Genomic DNA, 15,009 nt, shown 5'->3' with positions numbered 1-15,009 from the left:
GAGTTCTTCCAAGCCCTGCAGAGGTGCTTGGGTTTCCTCATGACTCCAAATCACATAAGGAAACTATACCTGACATTCAGTAGGCTTCAAACTGGAGTAGCAGAGCAGCATTAACGTCAGACCTATGTGATCAATCCTGGTTCACAGGAAGGATGTCCAGGCCACCCTGAGGTTAGGCTAATGAGGGACAAGGGAGATTATATTGGACACTCTCTTGGGCTGTGCCATTCATGGAAACCTCCAGCAAGAGGGAATGATGAGTGTCTATATGGAAGAAGATGAGGGCCTTGGGGGAGTGTTTTGGTTTTAAGTGTGGTCATTTGTGTGGTGGTTGGAAGAGATGACTGGGTCCACCTGGGCTTGAACTCTGGTGTGATTCCGCTCAGAGACTGAGTTCTGTAACTGACCTAAGAGAAGTAATTGCTTTGGAAAAGGATGTGTCTTAATCAGCCTCTAGGCTCTGAGTGATGCTGTGGCTTAGAATATCACCACCATATGGATCTAAATAAAGATCCCATGCAAGCACCCAAAACCAAAATGGCCAAAAGAGCAGTCATTGTGGATGAAGTCTCACACCTTTCTTTGTAAGGTTCTGAAAGTGTAAAAGAAATTAAAATTGAAACAAAAGAACCAGGTTTTGTAAAGTTTACAAGCTGCACTCAGAACCTGAAAATCTGTGGCAGTTAAGACAATTCCCAGACCTGTCCATTAGATGTGTGTTGAAATCTTCCCTGACCACCTAGTTACTTTAAAACCCCTTACCAGAAACCGTGCAGCTCAGCACATATACATCTCAGGTCTTCAACCAATCATTTTAAACGTATACCCCTTCTCATGGCTGACCAATCACCCCTGCCCGATGTGTTCCCGCCAATGAAGGTGCTAATCATGTTTTAGAGTTGTTATTTGATTTTCCCGTGGTATATGATGATTTGCTAAAGGAGGCTATGATGTATGTAAAGTCCCTGCCCTCTCTAAAGAATGTATATAAACTCTGCTCAAGTTGTTCTCGGGGCTCTTTGTTCTTTGCATCTCTGAAGTGAGCTCTGAACCCCAGCATGCTGGACCCCCAATAAACCCTTTGCTGTGGCATGAGACAGTCTTTTGGTGGTCTTTTCCTCCGACATTCACCCCATCTTTTCATCTGGAGGCCCCAGGTGAGACATCTGGCAGCGGCGGATGAAAGACCCCACCTTACTTACCCCAACTCTCGGGGTAAGTAAGGTGCCTCTTTCTGGTTTCGGGTTTCAGGTTAGGGCTTGGCTAAGTGGCTGTCAGTGAAGAGCATTAGCTCTCTCTGACGGTGGCTGACAGACGTTTAACAGAGCCACAGGACACGTCCCTGGGGGACGCTCCAGAGGACTCGGGAATTTGAGGAATAGTAGTTTCCTCAACTCGGTTATATTTTGCTTCATTATTCGGTTTGACAGCCCATCTGGTTTTGCCCGCTACTCAGTTTTGTTCATTGTCAGAAACTCATGTTGAGTTTACTGTCTGTCTTTATTGTCTAACCCATCAGGTTTTGCCAGTTACTCAGTTCTAATCTTTGTCTTGGACTCATGTTAAACGTTTACTGTTTGTCTTTGTCTGTGTCGTGTTTGTGTATTCACTGTCCCTGTTTGAGTAATTCCCATTATGGGACAAAGTACTTGCACGCCTCTGTATCTTACCCTTGATCATTGGACTGATGTCCGCTCAAGGGCCCAGAATCTTTTTTTTTTTTCAGTAAAACGCTGTACCTGGCAGACTCTCTGTGCTTCAGAATGGCCCATTGCCGCAGTCCGGCTGCAGCAAAATATCCGGGGGGTGACGAATGACTTGTGTACGTTGATACAGCAGGAATAGGAGCCGTTTATTGTAGGATCTGAGCGATATTTATACATTTTACACAGCTTATCTAATTAGCATAAAATAGATACAGCAGTCAACCAATAAGGAATCTCTAAACTTAATGGCTCGCTTTTGTTACTTCACAAACCACTCCCTCTGGCATTTTGCCAGGCACCATGCAGACTTGTTTACAGACTCTAACATTTCTCTGGCAAAATAACAGGTGCCATCCTGACTTGTTTACAGACCTTAACATTTCCCACTTTTGTTTAATTTAAATAACGACCATAGTGTTTTTTACAGAAACACCATAAATAACCTGCTAGAAACAGAGAGGGAGGATACAAAATGTTACAATTCCAAGCCAATTGATGGCTCCATGCAAGAAGCCCTTGGAAAAATTATACCAGCAATGACACCATTAGCAAAGATATTGAGTTACAATTTGTTGTAGATTACAGTTTGTTATCTCAGTCCAGATAAAGCAGTGTCTCAATAGATTAACTCACAGTCCAGGTAAGTTCTGCAGGCAGCTAGCTTAAGTTGAAGCAGCAGAAACAGCAATACTCCAAAGTCTCCTCGGGTTCTCAGCCGAAGTTTCCTGTGGTTCTCAGCAACACTGTAAATTCTTTCACATTTGTTTTCACCAGCACTGGAATGAAGGCAGGAACTCCGGATGGCTAAAGAAAATCCTGTAGCATTTCACTAAGAAACCAACCTTTGGAACAATTTAGTACATTATCTCAAGGTTTTTTACATTTGAAATAAGCCTTAATAGTACTCATTACTCATCAGTCTCCTGGTGTGGGAGACCCATTGTAGTTACTGGCCTTGGAAATGATCAAACTTCAGGGATGCCAGTAGAGTCTTCTGGCAGCTATAGCATCCCAGGCAGCCCCAGATGGTCCTGGGGAGAGTCCCAGACTCAAACTGCTTCTGGGCACATGGAGCAAGAGCCTGAGAGACTGTGCCTCCAGGTCAGGTCTACATTTGGGCTCCCAGTGGCCATCCGCTCCCCCGGGCAGGGGGGCGGGGAAGAGCCAGCAACTGCCGCTTGGAAAATTCTTGCTGCGCCATGATCAGCTTGGGCAGGTGGCAGCCACCTTGTCGTTTCACGCACCCTCCGGTAACGAAATGTATTCAGTAATAGCCTTTTGCTGCAACTTTTGTTCTGATAATCTTTCTTCTTCTGAACTTTCTTTTTCTTTCTGACTAGAGTTTCTGGCTTTTTATCAACACATGCCCTAATTATTCTTGGTTCTACTGGGGTGCCTTTCTCCCTTATCAATTTACTTCTCACCCCTTCCATAATTTTCATCACAAAGACAATACAACATTTCAAGACAAAACAAGACACAAACATACTGCATCAATCTTCTCCATTTTCTCGAAATGGCCATTTTTCCTCTCGCCCTATCTGCCTAGGGACGAGCAGATTGCTCCCGTCCTATCTATGGACGGGCAGCTTTTTTTTTGTCACTTTCCCCCGAGTTTCCCGGGGCTCCCCGTAACGGGCCACCATCTGCCGCAGTCCGGCTGCAGCAGAATAACCGGGGGGGGGGGGGGTGACGAATTACTTGTGTACGTTGATGCAGCAGGAATAGGAGCCGTTTATTGTAGGATCTGAGCGATATTTATACATTTTACACAGCTAATCTAATTAGCATAAAATAGATACAGCAGTCAACCAATAAGGAATCTCCACACTTAATGGCTCGCTTTTGTTACTTCACAAACCACTCCCTCTGGCATTTTGCCAGGCACTATGAAGACTTGTTTACAGACTCTAACATTTCTCTGGTAAAATAACAGGTGCCATCCTGACTTGTTTACAGACCTTAAGAGCCCATCCTCGGAGTTGGATGTCCCCCAGAATGATCCTTCCACTTCCCTCTAACCTGAAAAGTCAGAGATATTGTCTTTCAGCTGGGGCCACGTGTCCACCCAGATCAACAGCCATATAACGCTTCCCCCACGATCCTATCATTCAAAACTTCCACTCCTCCCCCTCTTCCCTTCATTCTCCCTGAGTCACAAGACTGGACACTCCTCCCCCTCCTTATGCTCTACCCTTGCTCCCCAACCCCCAACATGTTCTTGATGATCTTCCTGCTGCTGACTCAGCCTCTCCACCACTAGAGGCATTTAGTCTGGACCCAAGACCTCCAGGGGACTTCCCCGAAGTAGCAGCTGCCCCTACGACCCTGGAGGAAGCTGGGCCACCTAAAGGAAACCGCCAGCAATGGATAATAGAAAACTCGGAAGCCCCTGTGATGCTCCTTCTCCATCCTTAAGGGCCAATGAAACGACCCAACTGGGACCCCAACACCTTTGAAGGTAGGTAGCATCTGTCCACTTATCGCCAGGCTCTAATAGCAGGTCTTCGAGCGGCCGCCAGAGGGCTGACTAATTTGGCCAAAGTAAGAGAGATTATCCAAGGGCCTAATGAGTCTCCCTCTATGTTTCTTGAGAGAATTATGGAAGCATATAGGAAATATACTCCTTTTGATCCTCAGGCAGAGGACCAAAGAGCATCTGTTGCAATGGCCTTTATCGAGCAGGCTGCCCCAGATATTAGGAGAGATTTACAAAGTCTAGATGGATTACAACATATGACTTTCAGAGATTTATTCAGAGAAGTTGAGAAAGTATATTATAAGAGAGAAACTGAAAAGGAGAGGAAACAGAGGAGAGAGAAGGAAAGAGAACAAAAGGAGGATGAAATGAGCAAAAGGCAGACTAAAGCATTGGCTAAGGTTTTGTTCACAGCAGCAAATATGCCAGAAGTTAAAAAGCAGGGAGACAGGAAGGGATACCTTGTCCCATGCCAAAGGCTGCCCCTGGCCTCAGATCAATGTGCCTACTTTAAAGAAAAAGGACACTGGGCCAAAGAGTGCCCCAAAAAGAAGCAGCCACCCCAGCCCGCCATGCTGACTCTAGAAGAGGACTAGGAATGTTGGGGCTCAGATCTCCTCCCCCAGCTCAGGGTAACATTTGAAGTGGAGGAGACTCCAGTGAACTTTGAAGTGGATACAGGAGCAGTATACTCAGCCCTTAAGACTCCACTGGGCCCCCTATCAAAAAAAGGGTCTCTTGTTCAAGGGGCTAATGGCAGTAGATATCGGGCTTGGACAACTAAGAGGATTATGGATGTAGGAAAGGGAAAAGTCCACCAGTCTTTCCTAGTAGTCCTAGAATGCCCAGCCCCATTGATGGGCAGGGAACTGCTTACCAAACTCTGGGATAGAATAACCTTTAACTCTGATGGTCCCCAAGTGAAGTTTCTAAAGCCTTCAGTAAAAACTCCCATAGTCACGGCTTTGACTATGTCCACAGAAGATGAACAACAACTCTTCTCGCTCCCTAGGACTGATCAAACAGGCAAACTACCACAGAAATGTATAAAAGATTATCCTAATACCTGGGCAGAAACTGCTGGATTAGGTCTAGCCATAAAACAACCTCCAATAGTAGTAGAATTAAAAGCCTCTGTCTCTCTAATCAGTGTTAAACAATATCCTCTAAGCAAAGAAGCTAAGGATGGGATAAGGCGCCATATTCAGGAATACCTGGCTGTTGGTATCCTAAGGCCCTGTCAATCAGCCAGGAATACCCCCCTGCTACCAGTAGGAAAGCCAGGAACTGGAGACTACCATCCTGTTCAAGACCTAAGAGAGATCAACAACAGAGTGCAGGACATTCACCCCACAGTACCCACTCCATATAATTTGCTTAGCACTCTGAATCTGGAGCGGGAACGTTACACTGTGCTGGACTTAAAAGATGCTTACATCTGCTTTCCACCCACATAAGGACAGTCAGTTCCTGTTTGCTTTCAAGTAGATAGACCCAGAAACTGGAACATCTGGCCAAGTAACCTGGACTAGACTCCCACAGGGGTTCAAATACTCCCCCCTCTCTTTGATGAAGCTCTCCACAGGGACTTCAACGACTTCAGAACTGCACACCCCGAAGTCACCCTACTCCAATATGTGGATGATCTCCTACTGTCAGCCGACACCAAGGAGAACTATGAGTCTGGGGCCCAAGCACTATTATCTGAGCTTGCTCGGCTTGGATATAGGGCTTCTGCCATAAGGTCCAAATTTGTCAGCAAGAAGTAATCTTCCTTGGTTATTCTCTTAGGGGTGGCAAACGATGGCTCACTGAGCACAGAAAACAAACTGTTGTGCAGATACCACCCCCATATAATAAGAGACAACTCAGAGAGTTTCTTGGGACTGCCGACTTTTGCAGGTTATGGATTCCTGGGTTTGCATCTCTGGCTGCCCCTTTATACCCGCTGATAAAGGGGGATGCCTACTTCCAATGGAACCCTGAACACCAACAAGCTTTTTATAATGTCAAAAAAGGTGCTGCTATCTGCTCTGGCCTTAGCACTCCCAGATGTAGAAAAACCCTTCACTCTCTACATCGAGGAAAAGAAAGGAATAGCACTGGGAGTGCTCACTCAGACTTTGGGACCTTGGAAAAGGCCGGTAGCATTCCTATCAAAAAAACTGGACCCATTGGCTAGCGGGTGGCTCCATTGCTTAAGAGCTATAACAGCGGCAGTCCTTCTAATAAAAGATGCTCGTATATAAACTTGGGACAGAAGCTAACCATTATAGCCCCCCATGCCGTGGAGAGCATCATCTGTCAGCCTCCAGAGAGGTGGCTATCAAACTTCAGAATAAACCACTACCAGAGGCTCTTGCTTGACAAAGACAGAATAATGTTGGCACCCCCTGCTCCACACAACCCGGCTACACTGTTGCCAGAAGTATCATCAGGACCCGTCGCTCATGAGTGTCAACACATACTGGCAGAGGAAACCAGTATACGAGGAGACTTGAAGGATCAGCCACTGCCTCGCCCTGACTGCCTATGGTTTACGGAGGGCACCAGCTTCGTCCAAGACGGTAAGCAGCGGGCTGGAGCAGCAGTAGTTAGCGAAACTAATGTCATCTGGTTCTCTGGTCTCCCAGAAGGGACATCAGCCCAAAAAGCAGAACTGATTGCCCTTACGAAACCATTGGAACTAGCAACAGGCAAAAGGGCCACCATATACACTGATAGCTGCTATGCATTTGTCACTGCAAATGTGCAGGGGGCTACTTACCAGCAAAGGCGGCTATTAACCTCCACTGGAAAGAAATAAAGAACAAAGATGAGATCCGCCAACTTCTCTCAGCAGTGCAGGGCCCTAAGGACCTAGCTATAGTGCAATGTCCAGGGCACCAGAAGGGAAACGACCCCATGGCAGTTGGAAACAGAAGGGCAGATGAGGAAGCTTAATTGGCAGCCCTAAACGGAGTGACTCTTTTAACTTTTTCAACACCGGGGAGAACAAAAAGTGGTCAAAAAGTTCCTAGAAGACATTTTCCAAGGTTCGGCCTGCCTAAGGTACTAGGTTCCGATAACGGAAAAGCATTCGAAGCCCAGGTAAGTCAGGGATTCACCAGGACCCTGGGGATTAATTGGAAGTTACATTGTGCTAATAGACCCCAGAGCTCAGGACAGGTTCAAAGGATGAATAGAACCATCAAAGAGAACTTAACAAAATTAAGCTTGGAGACCGGCATAAAAAATTGGATTATGCTCCTACCTGATGCACTGTTTCGTGCAAGAAATAACCTCTCTTCCTCTTTGTGTAACTTAACCCCTTATGAAATACTCTATGGTGCCCCTCCTCCAGTAAGGGACCTAACCCCAACTCTGAGACTTAATGATTCCTTTCACACCCCCTTGCTTGACAGACTTAAAGCCTTTGAACAAACCCAGCACCCAGCGATATCTGTGGAAACAGTTGGCCACTGCTTATCAGCCTGGAGATGAGGAAACCCCACATCAATATCAAGTTGGAGACTTTGTCTACGTGAGACGGCATCAGGTGTCATCCCTGGAACCCCGCTGGAAAGGACCATACCAGGTGCTGCTTATAACACCTACAGTGGTGAATGTGGATGGGATCACTTCCTGGATCAATGCCTCCCATCTCAAGCGTGCGCCCTGTCCAGACTCCGGGTGGAAATTGGAACAGACTGGTAACCCTCTCAAGTTGCGTGTTCGTCTTGTGGGTAGGGCTATGGATTCTTCCCCTGACCACCAGCAGTCCTAATCCCCATCAGCCTGTTCAGCAACAATGGCAAGTTATAAATCCTACTGGGAAAGTAGTGTGGTCTATTTCACATACAGCCACCATATGGACTTGGTGGCCATCTCTCCACCCGGACATTTGTCAGCTTGCCATACGCCTCTCTGACTGGGATCTCCCTGACATAGAGGACCCCACACAGATCCCACTCAAACCCAAACCAGGGCAACATAGACCACCTTACCCCATGAATTATGGATGTCATCTCCCCCATCCCAGGTGTAAACTAGCCAGTCTTGATTTTTATGTGTGCCCAGCTGATTTCCGAAGTCACAAACAGGCCCAACCCTGTGGAGAACTCAGTGCCTAGATCTACCAGAACCCCTCTATCATCTCATACTTCCCACTTTCCGTTTTTGCCTACTTCTCCAGTCCGGAGTACAGGTGACTCCTCTTCCTGGAAACTAAATAAAGGAACCTTTATGGTACTGAACTCCACATAGTCAGAACTCCTTGCATTTCAGCCCAGGTATTGGACAGCTCTCTAAAATATTGTGTATTGGTGCAGATACTCCCCAGGGTGCTCTATCATGATGCAGAAACATTTGAAGGTCTACTAGGGGGACAAAAAACCCGATTTCGCTGGGAGCCAGTGTCCCTTACTCTAGCCATCCTATTGGGGATAGGAGCTGCTGCAGGAGTGGGTACAGGAACAGCTGCTATGATCCGTAGGTCACAAGAAATGGCCCAATTAGAAACAGCAATATCTCAAGACTTGAAGACGTTAGAGACCTGCATCACAGTTTTTCAGAAATCCTTAACCTCTCTCTCTGAAGTGGTTTTACAGAAGAGGTGAGGATTAGACCTCCTCTTCATGAGGGAGGGGAGCTTCTGGGCTGCACTGAGAGAAGAATGTTGTTTTTATGCTGACCATACTGGAGTTGTAAAAGAATCCTTGAGTAATTTGAGAAAATGCCTTGAAGAGGACCAGAGAGAAAGGGAGATTCAACAAGGGTGGTTTGAGTCATGGTTTACCCAGTCCCCCTGGTTAACTACAATCCTATCAGCCTTGGCAGGACCCCTGATCATCCTTATGGTGTTGCTAGCTGTGGGAACTTGTTTGCTTAATAGCATATTTACCTTTCTCCAGGCTCAGATTGGGCATGTAAAACTCATTGTAATCAGAATGAAATACGCTTCACTGGCAGAAATAGAATGTGAGACCCCTCAATAATTATGATTCATTATTTTTAAGATTAAAAGTTGTTAGAAAACGCAGTGGGAAATTAAATAATAAAAGAAATTGAAATTGAAACGTAAAGAACCAGGTTTTGTAAAGTTTACAAGCTGCATTCAGAACCAGAAATTCCTGTGGCAGTTAAGACATTTCCCGGAACTGCCCATTAGATGTGTGTTGAAATCTTCTCTGACCACCTACTTACTTAACAACCCCTTTCCAGAAACTGTGAAGTTCAGCACATATACATCTCAGGGCTTCAACCAATCAGTTTAAATGTATACCCATTCTCAGGGCTGACCAATCACCCCTGCCCGACGTGTGTCCGCCAGTGAAAGTGCTAATCATGTTTTAGAGTTGTTATTTGATTTTTTCGTGGTATATGATGATTTGCAAAAGGAGGCTAGAATGTATGTAAAGTCCCTGCCCTCTCTAAAGAATGTATATAAACCATGCTCAAGTTGTTCTCGGGGCTCTTTGCTCTTTGCTCCTCTGAAGTGAGCTCTTAGCCCCAGCATGCTGGACCCCCAAAAAACCTTTGGCTGTGGCTTGAGACAGTCTCTTGGTGGTCTTTTCCTCCGATATTCGACCGACCTTTTCACCTATCAAGGACCTGAGAGAGCAAATGTCAACTCCATATCAACTTCCATATCAAACAACCTGGTCAGAATGAAGGGATGTGTCTGAATCAGCCTCTCTCTTCTTAATGTAGATTAAATGGACCAAACCAGACCTGTGTGGAGAGCTGTTCCCGGGTGCCAATGGTTGATATACCATTCTAACTTGTGAAAGTGTCACATGAAGTAGGGGCAGCCTCCATCTAATGGGACCCTTGGAAGCAATTGTTAGAACAAAGTGATTGCCAAGGCAGTGACCTCATTCAGTTCCTGAAGGAAGTGACCTATCACACTTTCTTGGTGATGGAACTCTCTGATCATGGGATCCGGGAAGCCAGGCACCCAGAGCAAGGCCCAGTCCCAGTCCCTGTGGTCTCAATTGTTTGGATTTACCAAGGACAGAGTCAGTCTTTCTTGGTACCTACTTATGTGATGATGTCCAAATGCCAGGAGAGCTTTGAAGAGGGGCCTTTTCTGGAAAAGCAGGTAGTGGCTAAACCATGACCCCTGACAACTTCAAAGAGTTGGCCAAAAAGACCAGATCTGAGACAGGACACGCAATTTTGCGGGAACATAGTATGGCCCACCAGTCAGAGGACACTCAAGATAGTCACAAACATACTTGGCGGAAGGAGGTGCCGTTGTGGGTGTCCGTGTTAGTGTGTGGTTTTGTCTCAGGTTCTGAGAATAGGTAGGAAAGGTGGTTTATTTGTTTTGACTGGAATGTTTCGAGAAAGTCGTTTGATAACACGAATGTTTCTATGTCTGTGTATCCCAAGGTATCCGTGGTTGTAGACATTTGAAAAGCGAATGCATCAATGGTTGTGTCCTGTGTAGTAGAAAGCTACCCAGCATTCATCCCGCCCAATTTAAGAATGGAGAGCGGCTTGCCTTATGGATGGGCAACACCTACTACCTTCCTAAGTTCCTCTTTTTTTCCTGAATACTGGCCACTCTCCAGGATAGCCTCATGGTTTTGTTTCCAAATATGTACCACCTCCAAACTCTGTGACATGACCATGTACTGGATAGCTGAAGGGAATGGAAGCATCTCAGAAAACTCAGATATCAGTGTGACCAGTAAAGTCTCAGTGGAGAAACACTGCTTTGGGCCTTTTAGTTACCTACTGTTCTGTTGTCCTGAATGTCAGGAAGGTCTTTGCCTCAGGCCACCCCTTTGTGAAGCCTGAAGAAAACAGTTTTCAAATGGTGTGGTAAGCCGTTGTTGTAGATTGTGGCCGCCATTAGAAGATGGCGCCGGCTTCCACTGTGGCCTGTGATAAACAAATTCTTTTGTGGAGAGTTGGCACGCTATCCCTTGCCACCCTATAAGAAAGATCCACGCGGCGGCTTAAGATTGGTACGTGGGAGGCTTTATTAGGCTGTGCTTGGGCGCTCGGGGGTAGAGAGAGAGAGAGAGGAAGGTCACTAAAAGATACTTTAATCAAGGCCTGAATAAACTGCTGAAAGAAGACTCCTGAGTTGCGTCTTCCTTGCGGGCAAGGGGTCGCGACAAGTGGTGCCGAAACCCGGGAACCAGAACTTTCAGCAGTCAGGGGTGGTGCACCAATTAGTCCCAGGTAAGTAGGACCTGCGGTCAAAGCAGAGATCAGTCCTAGATAATTGGGACCCGCTATCAAAGCGGAGATCAGTCCTAGATAAGTGGAACCCGCTATCAAAGCGGAGATCAGTCCTAGATAATTGGGACCCGTGATCAAAGCGGAGTATAATCCTAGGTAATTGGGACCCGCTATCAAAGCGGCAGCTCCTCTGTAAAGCCAGAGAGAGCATTAAATCTTATTGCAGCTGCACTGTGTACTTTCGCTCTTACTTTCACTTTTGTTTTTTGTGTGTCTTTTGTTGTGTCATGGGTGCCGTATCTTCAAGTCCGCTTCTCCTGGCCCTAGATAACCTGTTACGTTCCAAGGGCCTAAAAGTGAAATGTAGTACTTTACAGAGATTTTTACAGAAGGCAGATATTGTTGCCCCGTGGTTCGCATTTTCTGGCAGCCTCACTATACCTAGCTGGGATAAGTTAGGCACAGATCTTGACTTTGCTTCTGAGCAGGGCATATTAGAGGGTGGGGTGATACCCCTTTGGAAGATGATCCGTAGTTGCCTCGCAGATGGCAGATGTCAGGAAGCACTTACTAAAGGACAAGAAGTTTTAGAGCAATTACATGAAGAAAGATCAGAAATGGCAGGCAGTAAGGTATTTCAGGAAGGTGGGAATGTGCGGAGCGAGAAACAGGGGAAAAAACAATTATCTCCGGCAGGCAGTGACGTATTTCAGGAGGATGGCAGTGTGCGGAGCGAGAAACAGGGGAGGAAGCGATTGTCTCTGGCATGGAGTGAAATATTTCAGGAGGAAGGGAATGTGCAGAGCGAGAAATGGGGGAAGAAACGCTTGTATCCAGATCTCAGTACACTGCGCACACTCCCATGCAAAAGTGGGTCAGAAGAGGAGGAGAATGAGGAGGAGGAGCTCGGGAGACTCTCTCGGCAGCTAGGGAGTCTAACTATGGGAGAAGGGAACAAAAATAAACAGGAGCTCAAGAAAAATGATCCTCCGGACCCGCCGCCGTACGGTGAGGGTGTTTCGAGGAGAGCTTTCCATGCCCAAGCATGGAGGGCTGTTAACGCTGAGATGGGTCTTGCTTATCCAGTTTTCCAGGATGACAATAGGGGAAGATTCCATGAGCCCTTAGATTTCAAAATTGTGAAGACCCTGGCAGAGTCTGTGCGTACTTATGGGGTGGATACCGCCTTCACATTAACTCAGGTGGAGAGTCTGTCTAGATACTGTATGACTCCCTCTGATTGGGCTAGCCTTGTTCGGGCTTATGTTTCTCCAGGCAAATATTTGGACTGGAGAGCCTTTATGCTAGAGGGTGCTGTAGAGCAGGCTGCCCAAAACTATGCGGCGGGACACCCCCATTGGGACAAGGAAATGCTTTTGGGACAAGGCAGATTTGCTAATCAACAAACAGGATACCCCCCTGAGGTATATGAACAGATCAATAACATTTGTATCCGTGCATGGAAATCACTCCCAAATAGAGGAGAAGTGTCTGGCAATTTAACAAAAATCATGCAAGGCCCCACAGAACCTTTCTCGGACTTTGTTGCTAGGATGGTGGATGCCTCAGGAAAAATCTTTGGTGACCCTGATAGAGCAATGCCCTTGATTAAACAACTTGTTTTTGAACAATTCTCCAAAGAATGTAAAGCAGCAATCGCTCCTTATAAAAACAAGGGCATAAAAGCTTGGATGAAAGTGTGTAGAGAGCTTGGAGGACCCTTAACTAATGCAGGTCTTGCAGCTGCTGTCCTTCGGATTGCAAAAGGGGGCGGTCCTGGTGCCGGAACATGCTTCCATTGTGGTCAATCCAGCCATTTCAAACGTGACTGTCCCAAAAAAGGCAATTTTACTGGACCTCCTCGCAGTGGCCCTTCTAATGGCCCTCGTCAACCGGGGCTGTGTCCAAAATGCAAAAAGGGGAAGCATTAGGCAAGAGAGTGTAGATCAGTGAGGGACATCCATGGACAGCCTATTTCAGCTGGGCCAAAAAACGGCCGAAGGGGCCCCCGACCCCAGGGCCCACGAATATATGGGGCAATGGAGAATGTCACACCCGAACCCGAGACATGGCCTTCTCTGCGCCATCCCACGAGATGCGGAGAGCCACTACAGGTGCCACGGGATTGGACCTCTGTTCCACCTCCAGACTCGTATTAACACCTAAGATGTGAGTCCAATTGTTGGAAACTGAGTTCAAAGGGCCTTTACGCCCTGGAACTGTAGGTTTGTTAATTGGACGTGCATCCTTTATCCTACAAGGTCTTCATGTTTTCCCCGGAGTTATAAACCCTGATACTGTAGGGGCAGTAAAGGTTATGGTGGAAGCTCCAAGGGGCATTGTGTCTATCTCCCCAGGGGATCGGATTGCTCAATTGCTAATTTTGCCTAGTTTGCATAATCACTTCCCTGCTGACTCAAGGTCACGGACAGGAAATCAGATTGGTACCACCGGAGGAAATTGTGCCTATTTATCACTGGATATGAGTAATCGCCCCACTTTGGAATTAAGCATAGAAGGTAAATCTATTGTGGGACTGCTGGACACAGGAGCAGATCGTAGTATCATAGCCCTTAAGGACTGGTCTAGGGGATGGCCAGTGCAGGCTTCTGATCAATCCTTAAGAGGACTTAGATATGCCCAAGCCCCTCAAATCAGCTGTAGACATCTATCTTGGAAGGACTCGGAAGGACACGATGGTACCTTTCAGCCTTATGTACTTGATTTACCTATTTCTTTATGGGGCCGTGATCTGATGAAAGACATGGGGTTCACTCTTAGTAATGACTATTCCCCAGTGTCTCAACATATCATGCAAAATATGGGGTATAGGCCAGGTCTAGGACTAGGAAGGCACCTACAGGGACGTAAGCATCCTGTGCAAGGTCATCAAAAGCTTAACAGGTTTGGTCTGAGTTTTTCCTAGGGGCCACTGGGGCTCAAATGCCCATAACATGGCTCACCGAGGAGCCTGTTTGGGTGCCTCAGTGGCCTCTTCCCTCGGTTAAACTGGCAGCAGCCCATGATCTAGTCAAAAAACAACTTGATTTGGGTCACATCCAACCTTCTACTTCTCCATGGAATACTCCCATATTTGTCATTAAGAAAAAATCAGGGAAGTAACGCCTACTGCATGATCTACGAGCAGTTAATGCTCAGATGCAGCTTATGGGGCCCATTCAAAGAGGGCTGCCTCTGCTCTCCTCTGTTCCTCAAGGCTGGCATATAATTGTTATTGACATTAAAGACTGCTTATAAAGAACTCGTGATACTGTTGGCTCAACATGGACTGCACATCGCACCTGAAAAGGTTCAAACGGGGGATTCTATCAGGTTTTTGGGAGCGACAATTGGGTATGACAAATTAAAACCACAAAAAATTACCATCAGGACTCAAGATCTCCAAACTCTAAATGATTTTCAAAAATTGCTGGGAGATATTAATTGGATAAGAGGATATTTACATATTCCTAATATTGTGCTCCAGCCTTTGTATGCTACTCTTAAGGGTGATCCAGATCTTGCTTCCCCTCGTAGCCTCACTACTGAGGCTAGAGAGGCCCTTATAAAAGTAGAACAAGCTATACAGCATGCCACTCTATGCAGGCTCCAGAGTGATAAACCTTTCCAGTTATGTGTGCTTGCCAC

The sequence above is a fragment of the Callospermophilus lateralis genome, chromosome 9, assembly GCF_048772815.1.
Source record: "Callospermophilus lateralis isolate mCalLat2 chromosome 9, mCalLat2.hap1, whole genome shotgun sequence".
In the NCBI taxonomy this organism is placed as follows: Eukaryota; Metazoa; Chordata; class Mammalia; order Rodentia; family Sciuridae; genus Callospermophilus; species Callospermophilus lateralis.
Note: the sequence above shows the minus strand (reverse complement) of the source record.